The sequence below is a fragment of the Artemia sp. Qi Xiang Cuo genome, chromosome 4 (genome assembly GCF_049724085.1).
Source record: "Artemia sp. Qi Xiang Cuo chromosome 4, ASM4972408v1, whole genome shotgun sequence".
Taxonomy (NCBI): domain Eukaryota; kingdom Metazoa; phylum Arthropoda; class Branchiopoda; order Anostraca; family Artemiidae; genus Artemia; species Artemia sp. Qi Xiang Cuo.
The window spans coordinates 22,984,987-23,008,448 of NC_142797.1; the positions used below are offsets into that span (position 1 = coordinate 22,984,987).

Genomic DNA, 23,462 nt, shown 5'->3' on the forward strand with positions numbered 1-23,462 from the left:
TAGCTCTGAAAAGTCCAAAATGCAAACTACAAATCCCAAATCATAATTTTCTGACAGCACACACCTATGAATGGCTATGAAACCTAGCTCAGAAAAGTCAAAAATAGCAAAGTAACCAACCCAAATCCTAGGTTTCAGACAACACACATACCTATGAAAGGCTAAGAAATTCAGTTCAGAAAAGTCAAAAATAGAACTCCATCCATCTCAAATCATAGGTTTCAGACAAAACATACCAACGAAAGACTAAGAAATCTAGCTTAGAAAAGCCCGAAATAGTAATTTACATATCCCAAATCATAAGTTTCAGACAACATTCACCTACGAAATACTAGGAAACCTTAGATCAGAAAAGCCTGAAATAGCAAAATATTCATCCGAAACTATAGTTTTCAGAGAATAAACGCCTATGAGAGAATATGAATCATAGCTCTGAAAAGTCCAAAAAAGCAAACTACACATCCCAAATCATAATTTTCTGACAACACACATATGAAAGTCTAAGAAATCTAGCTCAGAAAAGTCAAAAATAGCAAACCACTCATCCCAAATCATAGGTTTCTGACAACACACACATATGAAACGCTAAGAAATCTAGCTCAGAAAAGTAAAAAAATGCAGCCCACGCATCCCAAATCATAGGTTTCAGACATCACACACCAACGAAAGACTAAGAAATCTAGCTTAGAAAAGCCCGAAATAGTAATTTACATATCCCAAATCATAAGTTTCAGCCAACACACACCTATGAAAGGCTAAGAATCCTAGCTCATAAAAGCCTGAAATAGCAAACTACTCATCCCAAACTATAGGTTTCAGACAACAAACACCTATGATGGACTAAGAATCCTAGCTCTGAAAAGTCCAAATAGCAAACTACACATCCCAATTCATAATTTTCTGACAACAGACACCTATGAAAGGCTTATAAACCTATCAAATAAAAGCCGGAAATAGCAAATTAACTATTCAAAATCATAAGTTTCAGACAACACTGGCCTATAAATGTCTAAGCAATCCATCTCAGAAAAATCAGAATTAGCAATTCAGCCATCCCGAATCATAAGTTTCAGACAACACACATCATCGATAGACTAAGAAATCTAGCTCAGAAAAGCCCGAAATAGTAATTAAGTTTCAGACAACACACACCTACGAAATACTAGGAAACCTAGCTCATAAAAGCCTGAAATAGCAAACTATTCATCCCAAACTATAGTTTTCAGACAACAAACTTCTATGAGAGACTTAGGATCTTAGCTCTGAAAAGTCCAAAAATCAAACTATACATCCCAAATCATAATTTTCTGACATCACACACCTATGAAAGGGTAAGAAATCCAGCTCAGAAAAGTCAAAAATAGCAAACCACCCATCCCAAATCATAGGTTTCAGACAACACATACCTATGAAAGACTAAGAAACCCAACTCAGAAAAGCCCGAAATAGTAATTTACATATCCCAAATCATAAGTTCCAGACAACATTCACCTACGAAATACTAAGAAACCTTAGCTCAGAAAAGCCTGAAATAGCAAACTACACATCCAAAACTATAATTTTCTGACAACACATACCTATGACATACTAAGAAATCCAACTCAGAAAAGCCCGAAATAGTAATTTACATATCCCAAATCATAAGTTCCAGACAACATTCACCTACGAAATACTAAGAAACCTTAGCTCAGAAAAGCCTGAAATAGCCAACTACTCATCCCAAACTAGAAGTTTCAGACAACAAACACCTATGAGGGACTAAGAATTCTAGCTCTGAAAAGTCCAAAAAGCAAACTACACCCCCCAAATCATCATTTTCTGAAAGCACACACCTATGAAATGCTAAGAAATCTAGCTCAGAAAAGTGAAAAATAGCAAACCACTCATTCCCAGATCATAGGTTTCAGTCAGCACACACCTACGAAAGGCTAAGAAATCCAGCACAGAAAAGTCAAAAAATAGCAACCCACACATCCCAAATCGTAGGTTTCAGACACCACACACCTACGAAAGACTAAGAAATCTGGTTATGAAAAGTCGGATATATTAAATTACATACCTCAAATCATAAGTTTCAGACAACACACACCTATGAAATACTAAAAAACCATAGCTCAGAAAAGCTTGAAATAGCAAACTATTCATCCCAAACTATAGGTTTTAGACAACAAACACCTATGAGGGACTAAGAATCCTAGCTCAGAAAAGTCTAAAATAGGAAACTACACATCCCAAATCATAATTTTCAGACAACACACACCTATGAAAGGCTAAGAAACCTTAGCTCAGAAAAGTCAAAAATAGCAAATTAACCATCCCAAATCATAGGTTTCAGACAACACACACCTATTAAAGGCTAAGAAATCCAGCTCAAAAAAGTCAAAAATAGCAAACCACCCATCCCAAATCATAGGTTTCAGACAACACACATCAACAAAAGACTAAGAAATCTATCTTAGAAAAGCCCGAAATAGTAATTTACATATCCCGAATCATAAGTTTCAGAAAACATTCACCAATAAAATACTAGTAAAACTTAGTTCAGAAAAGCCTGAAATAGCAAATTACAGACTTCAAATCATATGTTTCAGACAAAACACATCTACGAAATACTAAGAAACCTTAGCTCAGAAAAGCCTGAAATAGCAAACTACTCATCACAAACTATAGGTTTCAGACAACAAACACCTATGAGGGACTATGAATCCTAGCTCTGAAAAGTCCAAAAAAGCAAACTACAAATCCCAAATCATAGGTTTCAGACAACACACACCAACGAAAGACTAAGAACCTTAAATCCCAAATCATAGATTTCAGTCAACACACACCAACAAAAGACTAAGAAATCTAACTTAGAAAAGCCCGAAATAGTAATTTACATATCCCAAATCATAAGTTTCAGACAACATTCACCTACGAAATACTATGAAACCTTAGCTCAGAAAAGCCTGAAATAGCAAATTACACACCTCAAATCATAAGTTTCAGACAACACACACCTACGAAATACTAAGAAACCTTAGCTCAAAAAAGCCTGAAATAGCAAACTATTCATCCCAAACTATAGGTTTCAGACAACAAACACCTATGAGGGACTAAGAATCCCAGCTCTGAAAAGTACAAAAAGCAAACTACAAATCCCCAATCATAGGTTTCAGACAACACACACCAACGAAAGACTAAGAAATCTAGCTTAGAAAAGCCCGAAATAGTAATTTACATATCCAAAATCATAAGTTTCAGTCAACACACACCCAATAAAGGCTAAGAATTCCAGCTCAGAAAAGTCAAAAAGACAACTACTCATCCCAACCTATAGGTTTCAGACAACAAACACCTATGAAAGGCTAAGAAATCTAGCTCAGAAAAGTCAAAAATAGTAATTTACATATCCCAAATCATAAGTTTCTGGCAACACACACCTATGAAAGGCTAAGAAACCTAGCTCAGAAAAGTCAAAAATAGCAAACTACTCAGCCCAAACTATAGGTTTCAGACAAAAAACACCTGTGAGGGACTAAGAAATCTAGCTCAGAAAAGCCTGAAATAGTAATTTACATATCCCAAATCATAATTTTCTGACAACATTCACCTACGAAATACTAGGAAACCCTAGCTCATAAAAGTCTGAAATAGCAAACTACTCATCCCAAACTAGAAGTTCCAGACAACAAACACCTATGAGAGACTAAGAATCCTAGCTCTGAAAAGTCCATTAAACCCTAGCTCAGAAAAGCCGGAAATAGCAAATTAACCATCCCAAATCATAAGTCTCTGACAACACACACCTATGAAAGGCTAAGAATTCTAGCTCTGGAAAGTCCAAAGAGAAATGTGCACATACCAAATCATAATTTTTAGACAACACACACCTTTGAAAGGCTAAAAAATCCAGCTCAGAAAATTCAAAAATTGAATACCATCCATCCCAAATCATAGATTTGAGAAAACACACATGAGTGAAAGACTAAGAAATCCAACAAAGAAAAGTCAAAAATAGCAACCCATACGCCCCAAATCATAGGTTTCAGACAACACACATCAACGAAAGACGGGGGCCCGGGGAGGGCCTTTGAGGGTCTGGGGGGCGGGGGGAGGGGGTCCTTCTGTGTCTCAATGCACAAAAAAAATATTAAAAAATGAGGGAGGGAAGGGGAGGGGAGTAGGGTATGGGGAGGAGGGGAGGGGAGGGGAGGGGTAGGAGGGGAGGGGGAGGAGAGGAGGGGAAGGTGAGGAGGGGGAGAGGAGGGAGGGAGAGGGAGGGGCCCTTTGGGGGCCAAGAGGGGTGGGGCCCTTTGGGGCCCGGGGGGTCCTTTGGGGGTCTGGGGGACCCTTGAGGGCCGGGGGGTCCTTTGGGGGTCTGGAGGACCCTTGAGGGCCGGGGGCTTCCTTCGGGGTTGGGGTGGGGTATGAGGACCCTTCGGGGTTGGGGTGGGGTATGAGGACCCTTGGGGTTGGGGTAGGGGACCTCACAACACTGTTCAAATGGAACTTGTGTAGTATAACGACCACAGAGTTTCACCCTCTAATCCTCTTCTAAAATCATCTTTTAAAGTCATCTTTTAAAATGTCTCTAACTGTTCTCGCCGAAATAATTCCCATAAAATGTCTAAAACAGTTTCGGGTTGGGTTAGGTTAGGTTAGCCTAAAGATCAAAGAAGCCATGTTTGTTTCTTCATTCCCCTTCGTGAATCAATACATTCCCCTAGCGATTATGTAAATCAATTTCTCAGGTTAGGTTAGCCTAAAGATCAAAGAAGCAATTTTTGTTTCTTAATTCACCTTTCTTGAATCAATACATTCCCCTAGCGAGTATTTAAATCAATTTCTCAGGTTAGGCTAGCAAAACAACAAAGAAGCCATGTTTGTTTCTTAATTCCCCCTTCGTGAATCAATACAGTCACCAAGCGATTATGTAAATCAATTTCTCAGGTTAGGCTAGCCAAACAACAAAGAAGCCATGTTTGTTTCTTAATTACCCTTCGTGAATCAATAAATCCCCCGCCGATTATGTAAATCAATTTCTCAGGTTAGGTTCGCCTAAAGATAAAAGAAGCAATGTTTGTTTCTTAATTCCCCTTTCGTGAATCAATACATTCCCTAGCGATTATGTAAATCAATTTCTCATGTTAGGCTAGCCAAACAACAAAGAAGCCATGTTTGTTTCTTAATTTCCCCTTCGTGAATCAATACATTCTCCCCCACCGATTATGTAAATCAATTTCTCAGGTTAGGTTAGCCAAACAACAAAGAAGCTATGTTTGTTTCTTAATTCCCCTTTCGTGAATCAATAATTCCCCCGCCGATTATGTAAATCCCCCCTCATGTCATTACACGTGGCCAAACAACAACAGATCGATTGACCTTGACCCCCATTAGACTCGATCGATAATCCTTGAATAAATTATGTAAAAAAAAGTTGTAGGTGGCAGCAGGGGTGGGTATCACGAGTCATTAAGGCCTTTCTACTGGTATGTGTTGTCTGAAACCTATGATTTGGGATGAGTGGTTTGCTATTTTTAACTTTTCTGAGCTGGATTTCTTACCCTTTCATAGGTGTGTGTTGTCAGAAAATTATGATTTGGGATGTGTAGTTTGCAAGTTAGACTTTTCAGAGCTAGGATTCTTAGTCTCTCATAGGCGTTTGCTGTCTGAAACCTTTAGTTTCGGATGAACAGTTTGCTGCTTAGGGCTTGTATGAGCTAGATTTTCTAGTATTTGTTTGGCGATTGGAGTCTGAAACGTATGATTTGGAATATTTAATTTTTTCTTTCGGGCTTTTCTGAGCTTGATATCTTAGTCTTTTGTTGGTGTGTGTTGTCTAAAACCTTTGGTTTAGGATGGGTGGTTTCCTATTTCTGACCTTTCTGAGTTGGATTTCTTAGCCATTCATAGGTGTGTGTTGTCTGAAACTTATGATTTGGGATGGTTAATTTGCTATTTCCGTCTTTTATTAGCTAGGTTTCTTAGCCTTTCATAGGTGTGTCTTGTCAGAAAATTATGATTTGGGATGTGTAGTGTGCTTTTTGGACTTTTCAGAGCTAGGATTCTTAGTCCCTCATAGGTGCTTGTTGTCTGAAACCTATAGTTTGGGATGAGTAGTTTGCTATTTCAGGCTTTTCTGAGCTAATGTGTCTTAGTATTTCAAAGGTATATGCTGACTAAAGCTTATCATTGAGGTGTCTAATTTTATATTTCCGACTTTTCATAACTAGGTTTCGTAGTCATTTGCAGGTGTTTGATGTCCAAAACCTATGATCTGGTATATGTGGGTTGTTACCTTTTTACTTTTCTCAGTTCTGGCTTGGTTTAGTTTTAGTTAAGAGTTTAGAGTTTTTAGCTTAGAGTCTTAGCTTAGAGTTTTTGGTAGATTTAGAGTTTAGTTTAGTTTTAATTAAGGGTTTAGGGTTTTTAGCTTAGAGTCTTAGCACAGTGTGATTGTATAAGGTCTTGTTTAGTTTAGTTTTAGTTAAGAGTTTAGAGTTTCAGATTCTATTCTTGTCTTATATATTCTTTTTAAGTTTAAGTTTAACCTTAGAGACTTAACTTAGAGTTTTAGTTTAGTTTAGTTTTAGTTAAGAGTTTAGAGTTTTTTAGCTTAGAGTCTTAGATTAGAGTTTTTGTTAGAGTTCTAGTTTATTTTAGTTTTGGTTAAGAGTTTATAGTTTTTAGATTAGTAATATCATAGAGTTTTTGTTGAAGCTCTAGTTTAGTTTAGTTTTAGTTAAGAGTTTAGAGTCTTAGCTTAGAGTCTTAGTTAGAGGTTTAGTTTAGTTTTAGTTAAGAGTTAAGAGTCTCGAGTTTTTAGCTTAGAGTCTTAGCTTAGAGTTTCTGTTAGAGTTCTAGTTTAGTTTGTTTCTAGTTAAGAGTTTAGAGTTTTAGCTTAGAGTCTTAGCTTAGAGTTTTTGTTAGAGTTCTAGTTTAGCTTAGTTATAGTTAAGAGTTTGGTGTTTTACCTTAGAGACTTAGCTTAGAGTTTTAGTTTAGTTTTAGTTTAGTTATAGTTAAGAGTTTGGTGTTTTACCTTAGAGACTTAGCTTAGAGTTTTAGTTTAGTTCAGTTTTAGTTAAGAGTTTAGAGTTTTAGCTTAGAGTCATATCTTAGAGTTTTTGTTAGAGTCCTAGTTTAGTTCAGTTTTAGTTAATAGTTTAGAGTTCTTAGATTAGAGTATTAATTTAGAGTTTTTGTTGAAGCTTTAGTTGAGTTTAGAGATTTATATTAGAATTAGAGTTTTAATTAGAGTTCTAGTTTACCTTAGTTTTACTTAAAAGTTTAGTGTTTTAGATTAGAGTATTAGAATATGGTTTATGTTGGAGATTTATTTTATTTTATTTTTATTTAAGAATTTATAGTTTAACTTATAGTCTTAGCTTAGAGTTTTTGTTAGTTATAGTTTAGTTATAGTTAAGAGTTTGGAGTTTCAGCTTAGTGTCTTAGCATAGAATATTAGTTTAGATTTGTTTTACTCAAGATTTTGGAGTTTTAGCTTAGAGTCTCAGATTAGAGTGTATGTTAGAGTTTTAGTTTAGTTTTAGTTAAGAGTCGAGTGTCTTTATATTGGAGTCTTAGTTTATATTTTTTTTTTAAGTTATAGTTTAGTTTAGTTTTAGTTTAGAGTTTTAGCTTAGACTTAGAGTTTTAATTAGAATTCTAGTTTAGTTTAGTTTTAGTTAAGAGTTTAGAGTTTATAGCTTAGAGTCATAGTTTCGTTTTATTTATAGTTCTAGTTTAGTTTATGTTTTGATAAGAGTTTAGAGTTTATAGCTTAGAGTCATAGTTTAGTTTCATCTAGATTTATATTTTAGGTTACTTCAAGTTAATAGTTTATAGTTTTAACTCAGAGTATTATATTAGAGTTTTATTTAAAGCTAAAGTTTATTTTAGTTGAATTCCATTATTTATAGGTTAGTCTTAGATTCAAAGATTAGAGTTTTAATAAAAGTTACAGTTTGATTAAGTTTTAGTTGAAAGTTTCGGGTTATAACTGAAACTTAGCTTAAAGTTTTTATTATAGATATAGTGTATTTTAGTTTTAGTTAAGGGTTTAGAGTTTTACCTTAGAGTCTTAGCACAGAGTTTTTGTTAGAGTTCTAGTTTAGTTTAACTTCATTTAAGAGTTTGATGTTGTACCTTAGAGTTTCAGTTAGAGCTCCAGTTTAGTTTACTTTTAATTAATAGTTAGTTGTTTTAACATTGAATCTTATCTTATAGATTTACTTAGATTTCTAGTTTAGTTTTAGTTAAGAGTTTAGAAATTTAGCTTAGAGTTTTAGCATAGATTTGTTGCTAGATTTGAAGTTTAGTTTATTATAAACTAAGCGTTTGAAGTTTTAGATTAGAGTCTCTGCCTAGAGATCTTGTTAGAGTTGAAGTTTAGTTTAGCAACAGTTCATAGTGCAAATTTATAAATTAGAGTCTTAGCGTAGAGTTTTTGTTAGATTTTTAGCTTATTTTTTATATATTTAAGCGTTTGGAGTTTTACCTTCGAGACTTAGCTTAGAGTTAAATTTTAGTTTAGTTTTAATTAAGAGTTTAGAGTTTTTTTAGCTTAGTCTTAGCTTAGAGTTTTTGTTAGGGTTCTAGTTTAGTTTAGTTTTAGTTAATAGTTTATAGTTTTATCTTAGAGTCTTATCATATATTTTTTGTTGAAAATCTAATTTAGTTTAGTTTAGTTTTAGTTAAGAGTTAAGAGCTCGATCTTAGAGTCATATCTTAGAGTTTTTTGTTATAGTTATACTTTAGTTTCTTTTTAGCTTAGATTTTAGATTTTTTATATTAGAGTAATAGCTTAGAGTTTTAATTAGAGTTATAGTTTAGTTTAGTTTTAGTTAATGGTTTAGAGTTTTATCTTAGAGTCTTAGCTTAGAGTTTTTGTTGAAAATCTAGTTTAGTTAAGAGTTTAGAGTTCTACCTTAGAGTCTTAGCTTAGAGTTTTTTGTTATAGTTCTACTTTAGTTTAGTTTTAGTCAAGAGTTTAGAGTTTTTAGCTTAGAGTCTTAGCATAGAGTTTTACTTAGAGTTCTAGTTTAGTTTTATTTAAGAGTTAAGAGTTTTTAGCTTAGAGTTTTATCTTAGATTTGTTGTTATAGTTGTAGTTTATTTTATTAATAGCTAGTCGTTTAGATTTTTAGATTAGAGTCTCTTCTTAGAGCTTTTCTTAGAGTTGTAGTTTTTTTTAGTAACAGTTAAGAGTGCAGAGTTCTAACTATGAGTCTTAGCGTAAAGTTTTTGTTAGAGTTCTCGTTTAGTTTTGATATAGTTAATAGTTTGGACTTTTTACTCCGAGACTTAGCTTAGAGTTATAGTTTAGTTTAGTTTTAGTTAAGAGTTTAGAGTTTTTTTTTAGCTTAGAGTCTTAGCTTAGAGTTTTTGTTAGAGTTCTAGTTTAGTTTAGTTTTAGTTAAGAGTTTAGAGTTTTATCTTAGAGTCATAGCTTAGAGTTTTTGTTGAAAATCTAATTTAGTGTAGTTTAGTTACGAGTTAGTAGCTTGATCTTAGAGTCTTATCTTAGAGTTTTTTTTTAGAGTTCTACTTTACTTTAGTTTTAGCCAATATTTTAGAGTTTTTAGATTATAGTCATATATTAGAGTTTTAATTATAGTTCTAGTTTAGTTTAGTTTTAGTTAATAGTTTAGAGTTTTATATTATAGTCTTATCTTATAGTTTTTGTTGAAAATCTAGTTTAGTTAAGAGTTTAGAGTTCTACCTTAGAGTCTTAGCTTAGAGTTTTTTTGTTGGAGTTCTACTTTATTTTAGCTTTAGTTAATAGTTTAGAGTTTTAGATTAGAGTCATAGCTTAGAGTTTTTTTTATAGTTGTAGTTTAGTTTATTTTTATTTAATAGTTTAGTGTTTTAGAATAGAGTCCTAGTTTAGTTTAGTTTTAGTTAAGAGTTTAGAGTTTTAGCTTAGAGTCTCTCAGCTTAGAGTTTTTGTTAGACTTCTAGTTTAGTTTAGTTTTAGTTAAGAGTTTCGAGTTTTACCTTAGAGTCTTAGCTTGGAGTTTTTGGTAGAGTTCTAGTTAAGTTTTAGTTTACAGTTTGGTGTTTGATTTTTGAGTTTCAGTTACAGTTTTAGTTTGATCGAGTTTTAGTTATGAGTTTGGTGTTATACCTTAGAGTCTTAGCTCAGACGTTTAGATACTCTTCTAGTTTAAGTGTAGTTAAGAGTATAGAATTTTATACTATCGTCTTAGACTATAGTTTTTGTTATATTGATAGCTTAGTATAATTTAAGTTAAGAGTTTTAGCTTAGACTTAGAGTTTTTTTTGTTGAAGTTCTAGTTTAGTTTAGTTAATAGTTTAGAGTTTTATTTTAGAGTCTCAGCATAGAGTTTTTATTAGAGTTGAAGTTTATTTTAGTAATACTTAAGAGTCTATAGCTTTAACTTAGAGTCTTATCGTAGAGTTTTTGTTAGAGTTCTAGTTTAGTTTAGATATAGTTAAGCGTTTGGAGTTTTACCTTCGAGACTTAGCTTAGAGTTTTAGTTTAGTTTAGTTTTAGTTAAGAGTTTAGAGGTTTTTTATAGCTTAGACTCTAAGCTTAGAGTTTTTGTTAGAGTTCTAGTTTAGTATAGTTTTAGTTAAGAGTTTGGTGTTTTAAATTAGAGTCATAGCTTAGAGTTTTAGTTTGAGTTCTAGTTTAGTTTTAGTTAAGAGTTTAGAATTTTAGCTTAGAGTCTTAGCTTAGAGTTTTTTGTTATAGTTCTAGTTTAGTTTAGTTTTAGTTAAGAGTTTCGAGTTTTTATCTTAGAGTCTTATCTTAGACTTTTTGTGAAGTTGAATTTGAGTTTATTCATAATTAAAAATTAAGATTTTTTAGAATATACTCTTATATTAGAGTTTTAATTATAGTTATTTTTTAATTAATCTGTATTTAAAAGTTTAGAGTTTTATCTTATATTCTTAGCTTAGAGTTTTTGTTGAAAATCTAGTTTAGTTTAGTTAAGAGTTCTACCTTAGAGTCTTAGCTTAGAGTTTTACTTAGAGTTGAAGTTTAGTTTAGTTATAGTTAAGGGTTTAGAGTTTTAGCTTGGACTCTTAGCTTAGAGTTTTAGTTAGAGTTCTAGCATAGTTTAGTTTTAGTTTAGAGTTTAGTTTTACCTTAAAGTCTTAGCTTAGAGTTTTATTTAGAGTTCTAGTTATAGTTTAGTTTTAGTTAAGAGTTTTGAGTTTTAACTTAAAGTCTTAGATTAGAGTTTTAATTAGGGTTGAAGTTTAGTTTATTTATATTTAAGAGTTTATAGTTTTAGCTTAGAGTCTTATCTTACAGTTTTAAATAGAGTTATTGTTTAGTTTAGTTTTAGTTAAGAGTTATAGCTTACAGGTTTAGCCTAGAATCTTATCTTAGAGATTTAGTTAGAGTTTTAGGTTAGACTAGATTAAGTTAGGTTAGATTAGGTTAGGTTAATTCAGGTTAGGTAAGTCAGGTTAGGCCAGCTAAGTTAGAGTAGGTTGGGGTAGCTAGTAAACATCTTTACATGTTTAATTTAGGTTAGGCTGGGCTAAATTAAGTTATGTTAGGTTAGGTTAAGTTAGGTTAGGTTTGCCTACGTACGCATGCGCACGTAGGCTAACCTAACCTAACCTAACCTAACATAACTTAACCTAACCTAACCAAACCTAACTTAAACATGGAGAGATGTTTACTAGCTAGCCTGACCTAACCTAACTTAGCTAACCTAACATGACTTACCTAATCTCACTTAACCTAACCTAATCTAACCTAACTTAATCTAATCTACCCTAATACTCTAAATAAATCTCTAAGCTAAGATTCTAGGCTAAACCTCTAAGCTATAACTCTTAACTAAAACTAAACTAAACAATAACTCTAACTAAAACTCTAGGATAAGACTATAATATAAAACTATAAATTCTTATCTGTAATTAAACTACACGAAACTTCAACTCTAACTAAAACCCTAATCTAATACTTTAATTTAAAGATCAAAACTCTTAACTAAAACTAAACTAGAATTAGAACTATAAATAAAACTCTCAGCTAAGAATTTCAGGTAAAACTCTAAACTCTTAACAAAAACTAAACTATTCTATAACTCTAAATAAACCTCTGAGCTAAGAGTAAAAACTAAAATTCTAAACCTTTAACTATTACTAAACTAAACTTAAACTACAAGTAAAACTCTAATCTAAGGCTCTAAGGTAAACGTCTAAAGTCTTCACTAGAATATAATAGATTTTCAACAAAAACTCTAAGCTAAGACCCTAAGATAAAACTCTAAACTTTTAACTAAAACTTAATTAAACTAGAACTCTAATTAAAACTCTAATATAAGAGTATATTATAAAAACTCTAAATTTTTACCTATGAATAAACTCAACTTCAAATTCAAAAAAAGTCTAATATAAGACTCTAATATAAAAACTAGAACATCTTAACCAAAACTAAACCAAAATATAACTATAAAAAAAAAATCTAAGCTAATACTATAATCTAAAATTATAAGCTATTAAATAAAACTATACAATAACTCAAACAAAAACTCTAAGCTATGAATCTAAGGTAAAACACCAAACTCTTAACTAAAACTATACTAAACTAGAACTCTAACAAAAACTCTAAGCTAAGAGTCTAAGCTAAAAAAAACCTCTAAACTCTTAACTAAAACTAAACTAAACTAAAAATCTAAGCTATGTCTCGAAGTTAAGAATAAAAACTCTTTACTATAAATAATCTAATATGGAACACTGACAATACCTCTAATATCATACTCTAATGTTAAACTATCGAAAAGATACTATATCTAAACTATAATATTTCTATAATTAAAACCATATACCGAGACTCAAGGACATAACTAGAAGATCTTAAATAAAATAAGCTATACATACAACAAAAAAAACTCTAAGCTAAGCTAAAACTCTTAACTAAAACTAAAATAAACTAGAACTCTAACAAAACTCTAAGATTAAATTCTAAACTCTTAACTAAAACTAAACTAGAACTCTAACTAAAACTCTAAGCTAAGACTCTAAGGTAAAACACCAAACTCATAAGTAAAAATAAACTAAACTAGAACTGTAACTGAAACTCAAAGGTAAAACTCCAAACTCTTAACTATAACTTAACTAGAACTCTAACAAAAACTCTAAGCTAAGACTCTAAGGTAAAACTCGAAACTCTTAACTAAAACTAAGCTAAACTAGAAGTCTAACAAAAACACTAAGCTGAGACTCTAAGCTAAAACTCTAAACTCTTAAGTAAAACTAAACTAAACTAGAACTCTATGCTAAAACACTAAACTCTTAACTAAAACTAAACTAAACTAGAACTCTAACAAAAACTCTAAGCTATGACTGTAATATAAAACTATAAACTCTTAACTAAAGATAAACTAAAGTATAACTCCAACAAAAAAAAACTCCAATATAATACTCAAAGTTAGAAATATAAACTATTAACTAAACTAAACTAGATTTTAAACAAAAACTAAAAGCTAAGACTCTAAGATAAAACTCTAAACTCTTAACTAAAACTAAACTAAACTAGAACTCTAAGTAAGACTCTAATCTAAAAACTCTAAACTCTTGACTAAAACTAAACTAAACTATAACTATAACAAAAAACTCTAAGCTAAGACTCTAAGGTAGAACTCTAAACTCTTAACTAAACTAAACTAGATTTTCAAAAAAAAATCTATGATAATACTATAAGATAAAACTCTCAACTCTTAAATAAAACTAGAACTCTAACAAAAATTCTAAGCTAAGACTCTAAGCTAAAAAAAACTCTAAAATCTAAACTAAAACAAAACAAAACTAAAACTCTAAGCTAAGTCTCGAAGGTAAAACTCCAAACGATTAACTATATCTAAAATAAACGATAACTATAACAAAAACTATACACTAAGACTAAAAGTTATAAATCTGCACTCTTAACAGTTAATAAACTAAACTTCAACTCTAACAAAATCTCTAAGCAGAGAATATAATCTAAAAATCTAAACTCTTAGCTATTAATAAAATAAACTTCAACTATAACAACAACTATAATATAAAAATATAATCTAAAAAACTCTAAACTATTAACTAAAACTAAACTATAAACTCTAACTAAAACTCTATGGTAAGACTCTAAGATAAATTTCTTAACTCTTAACTAAAACTAAACTAAACTAAAACTCTAAGTAAAACTCGAATCTAAGATTCAATGGCAAAGCTAAAAACTATTAATTAAAATTGAAAGAAATTAGATCTCTAACTGAAACTCAAAGGTAAGACGTAAAACTCGTAAAAAAAATTAAGCTAAACTAAAACTCTAACAAAAACTCTGAGCTATGACTCTAATGTAAAACTCGAAACTCTTAACTAAAACTGAACTAAACTAGAACTCTAAAAAAAACTATAAGCTAAGACTCAGCTAAAACTCGAAACTCTTAACTAAAACTTAACCAAACTATAACTTTAAGTAAAACTTTAAGCTATGACTCTAAGCTAAAACTCTAAATTCTTAACTGTAACTAAACTAAACTTTAACTCTAACTAAAACTCTAAGCTAAGACTCTATGGTAAAACTCTAAACTCTTAACTAAAACTAAACTAAACTAGAACTCTAAATAAAACTAAACTATGACTCTAAGCTAAAAACTCTAAACTCTTAACTAAAACTAAACTAAACTAGAACTCTAATTAAATATACAAGTCTAAGCTAAAACTCTAAAATAAAACTAAAATAAACAAGAACTTCAACAAAAACTCTAAACTAACACTCTAAGCTAAAAACACTAAACTCTTAACTAAAACTAAACTAAAACTCTAACATAAACTCTAAGCTGAGACTCTAAGATAAAACTCTAAACTCTTAAGTAAAACTAAACTAAACTAAAACTATAAGCTAAGTCTCTAAGTTAAAACTCAAAACTCTCAACTATAACTAAACTAGAACTCTAATAAAAACTCTAAGCTAAGACTCTAAGTTAAAATCTAAATTCTTAACTAAAAATGAAATGAACTAGAACTCTAACATAAACTCTATGCTAATACTCTAAGCTGAAACACTAAACTTTTAAGTAAAACTAAGGTAAACTAGAACTCTAATTAAAATTCTCAGTCTAAGATAAAACTCTAAACTAAACTAGAACTTCAACAAAAACTCTAAACTAAGACACTAAGCTAAGAACTTTAAACTCTTAACTAAAACTGAAGTAAACTAAAACTCTAACAAAAACTCTAAGATACGACGTCTAAGCTAAAACTCTAAACTCTTAACTAAAACTGAACTAAACTAAAACTCTAAGATAAGTATCTCATTTAAAACGCAAAAATCTTAACTATAACTATAAATAAACTAAAACTAAACTAAAACTCTTATCTAAGTTTGTAATTTAAAACACAAAACTCTTAACTATAGATAAAATAAACTATAATTAGAACACAAAAACTAAGCTAAGACTCTAAGCTAAAACTCTAAAATCTTAACTATAAAAAAATTAAACTAGAACTGTATCAGAAACTCTAAGCTAAGACTCTAAGATAAGACTTCTAGACTCTTAACTCTTAACTAAAACTAAACTAAAATAAAACTATAACTAAAACCATATTCTAATAATATAATCTAAAAACTATAAAATATTAATTAAAAATAAAATAAACTATAACTCTAACTAAAACTCTAAGCTAAGACTCTGATCTAAAAAACTATAAAATATTAACTAGAACTAAAATAAGATAGATATCTAAGCTAACTTTCGAAGGTAAAACTCCAAACTCTTAACTATTACTAAACTAAACTTCAACTTTAACAGAAACTCTAAGCTATGACTCGAAGCTGAAACTATAAACTCTTAACTAAAACTAAACTATACTAGAACTTCAACAAAAAATCTGAGCTAAAACTCTAAGCTAAAAACTCTAAATTCTTAATTATAACTAAATTAAACTAGAACTCCAAACAAAACTCTAAGCTAAAACGCTAAGCTAAAAACTCTAAACTCTTAACTCAAATTAAACCAAACCAGAACTGAGAAAAGTAAAAAAGTAGCAACCCACATATCCCAAATCATAGGTTTTAGTCATCAAACACCTACGAAAGACTAAGAAATCTGGTTATGAAAAGTCGGAAATAGCAAATTACACAACTCAATGATAAGCTTCAGACAACACACACCTATGAAATACTAAGAAACCTTAGCTCAGAAAAGCCTGAAATAGCAAACTACTCATCCCAAACTATAGGTTTCAGACAACAAGCACCTATGAGGGACTAAGAATCCTAGCTCTGAAAAGTCCAAAAAGCAAACTACACATCCCAAATCATAAGTTTCTGACAAGACACACCAATGAAAGGCTAAGAGACATAGCTAATAAAAGCCGGAAATAGTAAATTAACAATCGCAAATCATAAGTTTCAGACAACACACACCTATGAATGGTTAAGAAATCCAGCTCAGAAAAGCCAAAAATAGCAATCCACCCATCCTAAATCAGAGGTTTCAGACAACACATACCAACGACAGACTAAGATATCTAGCTCAGAAAAGCCCGAAATAGTAATTTACATATCCCAAATCATAAGTTTCAGACAACATTCACCTACGAAATACTAGGAAACCTAGCTCATAAAAGCCTGATATAGCAAACTATTCATCCCAAACTATAGGTTTCAGACAGCAAACGCCTATGAGAGAGTAAGAATCCTAGCTCTGAAAAGTCCAACTTGCAAACTACACATCCCAAATCATAATTTTCTGACAACACACACCTATTAAAGGGTAAGAAATCCAGCTCAGAAAAGTCAAAAATAGCAAACCACTCATCCCAAATCATAGGTTTCAGACACCACATACCTATGAAAGACTAAGAAATTCAACTCAGAAAAGTAAAAAAATAGCAACCCATACACCCTAAATCCTAGGTTTCAGACAACACGCACCAACGGAAGACTAAAAAATCTAGCTTAGAAAAGCCCGAAATAGTAATTTAAATATCCCAAATCATAAGTTTCAGTCAACACAAACCTACGAAAGGCTAAGAAACCTAGCTCATAAACGCCTGAAATAGCAAACTACTCATCCCAAACTATAGGTTTCAGACAACAATCGCCTATGAGAGACTAAGAATCCTAGCTCTGAAACGTCGAAATAGCAAACTACACATCCCAAATCATAATTCTCTGACAACACACACCAACGAAAGGCTAAGAAATCTAGCTAATAAAAGCTGGAACTAGCAAATTAATAATTCCAAATCATAAGTTTCAGACACCACACACCTATGGAAGGCTAAAAAATCCAGCTCGAAAAAGTAAAAAATAGCACTCCACCCATCCCCAAATCATAGGTTTGAGACAACACAAACCGACAAAAGACAAAGATATCTAGCTCAGAAAAGCCTGAAATAGATATTTACATATCCCAAATCATAAGTTTCAGACAACATTCGCCTACGAAATACTAGGAAACCTAGCTCATAAAAGCCTGAAATAGCAAACTATTCATCCCAAACTATAGGTTTCAGACAACAAACGCCTATGAGAGAGTAAGAATCCTAGCTCTGAAAAGTCCAACTTGCAAACTACACATCCCAAATCATAATTTTCTGACAACACACACCTATGAAAGGGTAAGAAATCCAGCTCAGAAAAGTCAAAAATAGCAAACCAGCCATCCCAACTCATATTTTTTAGACAACACAGACCTTTGAAAGACTAAGAACTCCAACTCAGAAAATTCAAAAATATCAACCCCGACACCCCAACTCCGAGGTTTCAGACACCGCACCTAAAGTAAAGACGGGGCCCGGGGTGGGCTTTTGCGGTTCTGGGGGGCCCGTGAGGGCCGGTTGGTCCTTTGGGTGCTTGAGGGACCTATTCGGACCGGAGGCTTCCTTCGGGGGTGGGTGGGGGGCATCGGAGCCCTTTGGGGTCGGGGTAGGGGACCTCACGACACTGTTCAAATACAACTTGTGTATTATAACGACCACAGAGTTTCACCCTCAAATCCTCTTCTAAAATCATCTTTTAAAATCATCTTTTAAAATGTCTCTAACTGTTTCGCCGAAATAATTCCATAAAATGTCTAAAAACGATTTCGCCCAAATAACCCCTAAACGTAATTTCAGCGTGTTCCTTTTGTTTTTTGGCATCTTTGCGCTGTCACATTTCAAATTACTAAGAAACCTGATTCCCGCGCTAAATCTATTCATCGCTAAGATGTTTCTTGGAGAATTGTTTCCATGGCGTTTGGTTATGAATATCTTTTGGAGTTCGACCAGTAGAATTGTTTCCGAGTCAAAGACATTAATGACTTGGATCTATTCCTTGAACAGTACCTGTCAAACATTACTAAACTTTGCCCGGAAACAATTTGATTAATGACTGACAGCAAAGTGAGAAAAATGCTGTTTTTCCATTCTCACTGACAAAACCATAAAACATCCATAATTTGCTGTTGACATCCATGAAAGTGAGAAAGTTCCCGTTTTTTCATTCTCACTGACAAAAACCATAAAACATACATAAATTGTTGTTGACATCCATTAAAGTGAGAAAGTTCCTGTTTTTCAATTCTCACTGACAAAAACCATAAAACAGACATGAATTGATGTTGACATCCATGAAAAACATCAAATAAATTGACCAACACACATAACCATCCATGAAACATCCATAAAAGTGAGAAAAGTACTGTTTTTCCATTCTCACTGACAAAAACCATAAAACAGACATAAATTACTGTTGACATCCATGAAAAACATCAAATAAATTGTCCAACACACATAACCATCCAAGAAAATATCCATCAATGTGACAAAATTCCTGTTTTTTCATTCTCACTGACAACAAACAGACATAAATTATGTAAAAAAAGTTGTGGGTGGCAGCAGGGGTGGGCAATGGGAGCTCATGAGGCATCTCTACTATCAATTCCCTGAAGCATGCTTGTGCGGGGCTAAAGTTTGACTTTCTCACAACTCTATTTTTTTTTAACTTAAAACGAACAGAAATTATTCCGTGCATGAAAGGGGCTGTCCCCTCCTCAACGCCTCGCTCTTTACGCTAAAGTTTGACTTTCTCACAGCTCTATTTTTTTTAACAATGAAAAACTTTAGCGTAAACAGCGAGGCGTTGAGGAGGGGACAGCCCTTTTCATATACGGAATAATTTCTGTTCGTTTTAAGTTTTAACGTCGTTCCATACTTTCAGTTAAAAAAAACTTGTTTTTTTTATTTAATTGAATCCAAGATCGGAATCGTTACTTTTTTCAAAATCGACTTTTTCTCTTATGATCGACACTCATCCTTGCTCTATTTGTCAATAAGCAAAAATAAAGTTGAATAACAACATGGGGTTTTTCTGAACTTTGACGTGACACTTTTATTTCGGAAATGGAAAATAAAATGAAAGGAAGTCAGCTAGAAAACTTTGTACCGCTACAAATTTGTTCCGGACTATCCGAACTAAAACTACCTTTTCTATTCTTTTATCAGATTCATGCTACAGACAAAAAACTACTGTTTCAAGCTTCCATCTTCTAGTTATAAAAAAAATTATGCATTAACTCCTGACTCTGATCTGTCAATCTAGAATTTTATGATTGAAAGTTGAACAGTGTTCAATTCGAGAAAATTCTGAACAGCGTATGCAATTGGCAATGGATTTATGCGTAATTTTGATTTTGCCACGAAGTGTAACAATAAACTAGCCCAAGCATAAAATTTTTTACAATTAATTTTGAATAAAAATCAGCTATAGATAATGAAAATAAAACAAGAAATACATGGTAAATTAAAAGTTAAGGTCGACAATGTTATTCTTTTTTACATTTAAAAAGTAAAGTAGTAATAAAAGAAACAGCCGCACATAGTCTTGGTCCCAGCTACAAGTAGTTAAATTTTGGTAGTAGCAGTAGCGGTCCCAGCTACAAGTCTTAGTCCCAGCCTTAGTCCCAGTCTTAGTCCCAGCTACCAGTAGTTAAATTTTGGTAGTAGCAGTAGCGGCACTGAAAGTTTCAACCTACTACCGTCAGCCGTTCCTGAGATATTGCTGATGCGACTTTTCAACAACCTGAAAGCACATAGTGTTTGATTTAGCTCGACAACCACCTTAGTATTCCCCACAAATTTCAACTTAATACCAATCATTCCAGGTGCACTCTTTTGACAATCTGGATATGCATAGTTTCTTTTGATTTAGTTCGAAATCCCCATCAGCATGCCAAGTTAAGTTCAACTTATTACCCTCATACTTAGTTGTACGTCCCCATCAACTTTACTTTAAAGTTTCAACTTAGTGCCCTGGTCTGTTTTTGGAATATCGCATCTATGTCATTTTGACGATCCCGGTGCACTGAAATTCTTCATTTAGTTGCATATTAGCAGTAATGATAGTAGTAGTAGCAGCCCTGAAAGTAGCAGCCATACCCTCAGCCGCTCCTGATACATTAGCTGCAAATCCATTAGCTCTAGCACATCGCCCTCGACTTGATGTGCTAGATCTAATTGTGAGCAAATTGAAAGTTCGATAATTATTTGAAAGCTTGTGCATAATGATGATATCCTTACTCCTCCTCCTTTTGAGTAGATTCATTTTGGTGCAAAACTCTTTGAATTTTAGACTAGGATGGAAATTTTGACTACGTTAATAGATAAAATATTGTTAACACTAATGTCTAATAAAAAAATTGACAGAGTAAAAAAAATTGTCCATACCCGAAAATGGTATTTGACGAGTTCCCAGAATCACCCTCGACTTGATGTGCTAGATCTAATTGTGAGCAAATTGAAAGTTCGATAATTATTTGAAAGCTTGTGCATAATGATGATATCCTTACTCCTCCTCCTTTTGAGTAGATTCATTTTGGTGGAAAACTCTTTGAATTTTAGACTAGGATAGAGCATTTTTTGACTACGTTAATCCATTGATAAACTCCCCAAAGAAAGTGGACTTTTTCAATCAGGGAGAGTAGGGTATATCCCTATTTGTTTAAGACGGCAGCATTTTTTTAGGTTTTATTTTTTTATGTTTAGCCATCTGTTCCAACAGTAGTACAATATTAAATTGCTTATCAGATTTTATTAAATTAATCTGTCAGTTTTTAAAGTCTTTGATAAAAGCTATATTATTCAGTGGGTGGACTACTAGAGGAACAGTGCCACCCCTCACCTCCCCTAACTGACAAATTTCTTATATTAATTCAAAGAAAGTACGCAGAACAAAGTGAAGAAATCTTTTAGGATTCAGTTAAATGGACAATCCTCAAAATTTCTGAAATATTCTATCTCTTTTGGCGTTCTTCTGAACCCCAGTTTTCTTTTTAGGTAATAGATAGAGCAATGTTAACAATAATGTTTAATTAACAAAAACTTCAGTTTGAAAAGGGCATAGGCTACAAGATCTTTGGACTCGAAAATACAAATAAGACAAGGAGGATCCAAAAAGTGGCAGAATTCAACAAAAACCACACAAATTAAACACTACTGCTAAAAGTACTACACTACTAATGCTACTACTACAATAACTACTACTATTGGGAATGCTACTAAGGCTAAGGACAATAAGGTGAAAATTTCAGGAAATAATAGGGAGAAGTTAAACTAATTAAATCATACTACGTGCTTACAGGTTGTCAAATGGTTTGCAATAAACAAAGAAAGCAATAAGGTATTACCTCGTACTATCTCCTCCAATTTTCCAGACTCGAATGATATTCCTTTGTCCCAATGGATATCCCATTTTTTAAAAATAAATTTTGTGACCCTGATCCTGTTCTATAGTCACAATTTTGTGACGAGTTTTACAACTTCATTGATCAACAACATTCAAATCCTGATCTTGATTTTGTTGTTACTTGTGACGCTGTCATAAAAGCCATATCTCGACTCAAAAAGAAGGCGTCTTGTGGGATAGACAAGGTGAGCACTCCACACATCATTAACGGAAGTTATGTACTAGTGCGTCACCTTCTCATACAAATAATATTTGATACAGGTATTATTCCTTCCTCGTTCTGCATCGGTGATCTGACTCTGATTACTAAGAAAGGAAAATCTGAGTCGCAGTGTTCCTCCTTCCGTCCCATCACTGTCTATACTACGATCTGTAAACTTTTCGATCTCCTTTTTATTGATGAGCTAAGACTGAAATGTTACGTTCCCCTACATCACTTCGGTTTTCAGGCTAATTTTGGCTGTTATCATACTCTTACAGCAGTTTTTACTGCCCTCGCCGACGCTGAAACTTGGGGAGAAAGTCTGATCCTCGCCAGACATGACGTTAAACGTGCCTTCAATTCCTTAACTCATTCGTCTACGCTTCTTCATATGGCAAACCAAGGCGTCAACCCATCAGTTGTCCGTGTTCTCGGGGATTTATATAGGAATCTTAGAGTGCGTTTAAAACTCCCACCCCGCTTACCCCTGCAGTCGTTAATTCATCAATCCAAATAATATTGAGTATATTTTTATGTTCAGCCAAACTCTTCGAATCCCTTGAATATGCCTGTGAGTCCTCAGTACCCCATCCTCGTTAAGAAAGAACTAGACTGGGAGCTACCACTTCCCCAAACATGTTCAATAATAGTGTCCTGGACGCACAGGCAAAAAGTCTTCCTTCTTGGATTCTTGGGGGAGTCGATGTGTCTCATATTGTTTATGCTGATGACATCTTGAATCTCAGCCGTAAGATCCAGGGCATTGAGCAGAATGTCAAAATCCTCTAAGATGAATATTAAAAAATAGGGCTGTCATTTAATCCTGAGAAGACCTCTTTAGCGAAAATCCTCTCCTTCTCTCCTAAATCTGGACGGTTCTTTTATCAAACCCAAAGACCATATTGCGTACCTGGGCCTTCCAATTGGCGCATCTATCGACCACGCGCGTTGTTTGCTGATATATCACATAGAGCGTAAAATTAGTATTTCTTACGCTGGAATCGTAAAAAGCAAATTACGCTTCAACATCACCTTCTAGCATCCATCTACAACGCCACAGCCCTTCCACATCTGCTTTACATTGCTCCTTTCGAAATATTTTTAGAGTTACAGAAAAAAAGCACTTACGATCAATCTTCTTCAGGTTTGCTAAGCATCTTTTACATTTGCCTCCTTGGACAAGAAACCATAAAATTATTCATTTGTATAAGCTTGCAGACCCACATATTAGTAATAATAAATCTTTATCCCGTTTTCAAAGAAATTTTCCTAATCCTTGGTCGTCAATTTGTGCACTAGAGTTTGTTCGTATTAATGTAATGTAATGAAGATTTTTTCTTTCATGTATTTGAATTTTCAATGTGTGTTTGTGTCTTTTTCTCTCTTTGTCATCTTTAGGGATTACTCTGTCTATTACACTTTTTTTGAAGGGCAAACTACTAATACAACTAGGACTAATACTTTTACCACTCCTTTTCTTATTAATATCCCTAAGGCTAAGGGAGTGAAGATGAAAATTTAAGTAAATACGTAGGGGGAAGTTCAACTAAATAAAAACACTGTTTTAATGCAGGT

The 23,462-nt window shown here is 32.8% G+C and overlaps 1 protein-coding gene and 1 pseudogene across 1 annotated transcript in view; both read right to left on the bottom strand.

Annotated features, from left to right (window-relative positions):
* LOC148952902 (uncharacterized) overlaps positions 1–20,100 on the bottom strand; it is a 22,841-nt pseudogene extending 2,741 nt beyond the window's left edge.
* The window catches only part of LOC148952893 (uncharacterized), a 448,257-nt gene that overhangs the window by 322,604 nt on the left and 102,191 nt on the right, over positions 1–23,462 (bottom strand). The window lies entirely within an intron of this gene.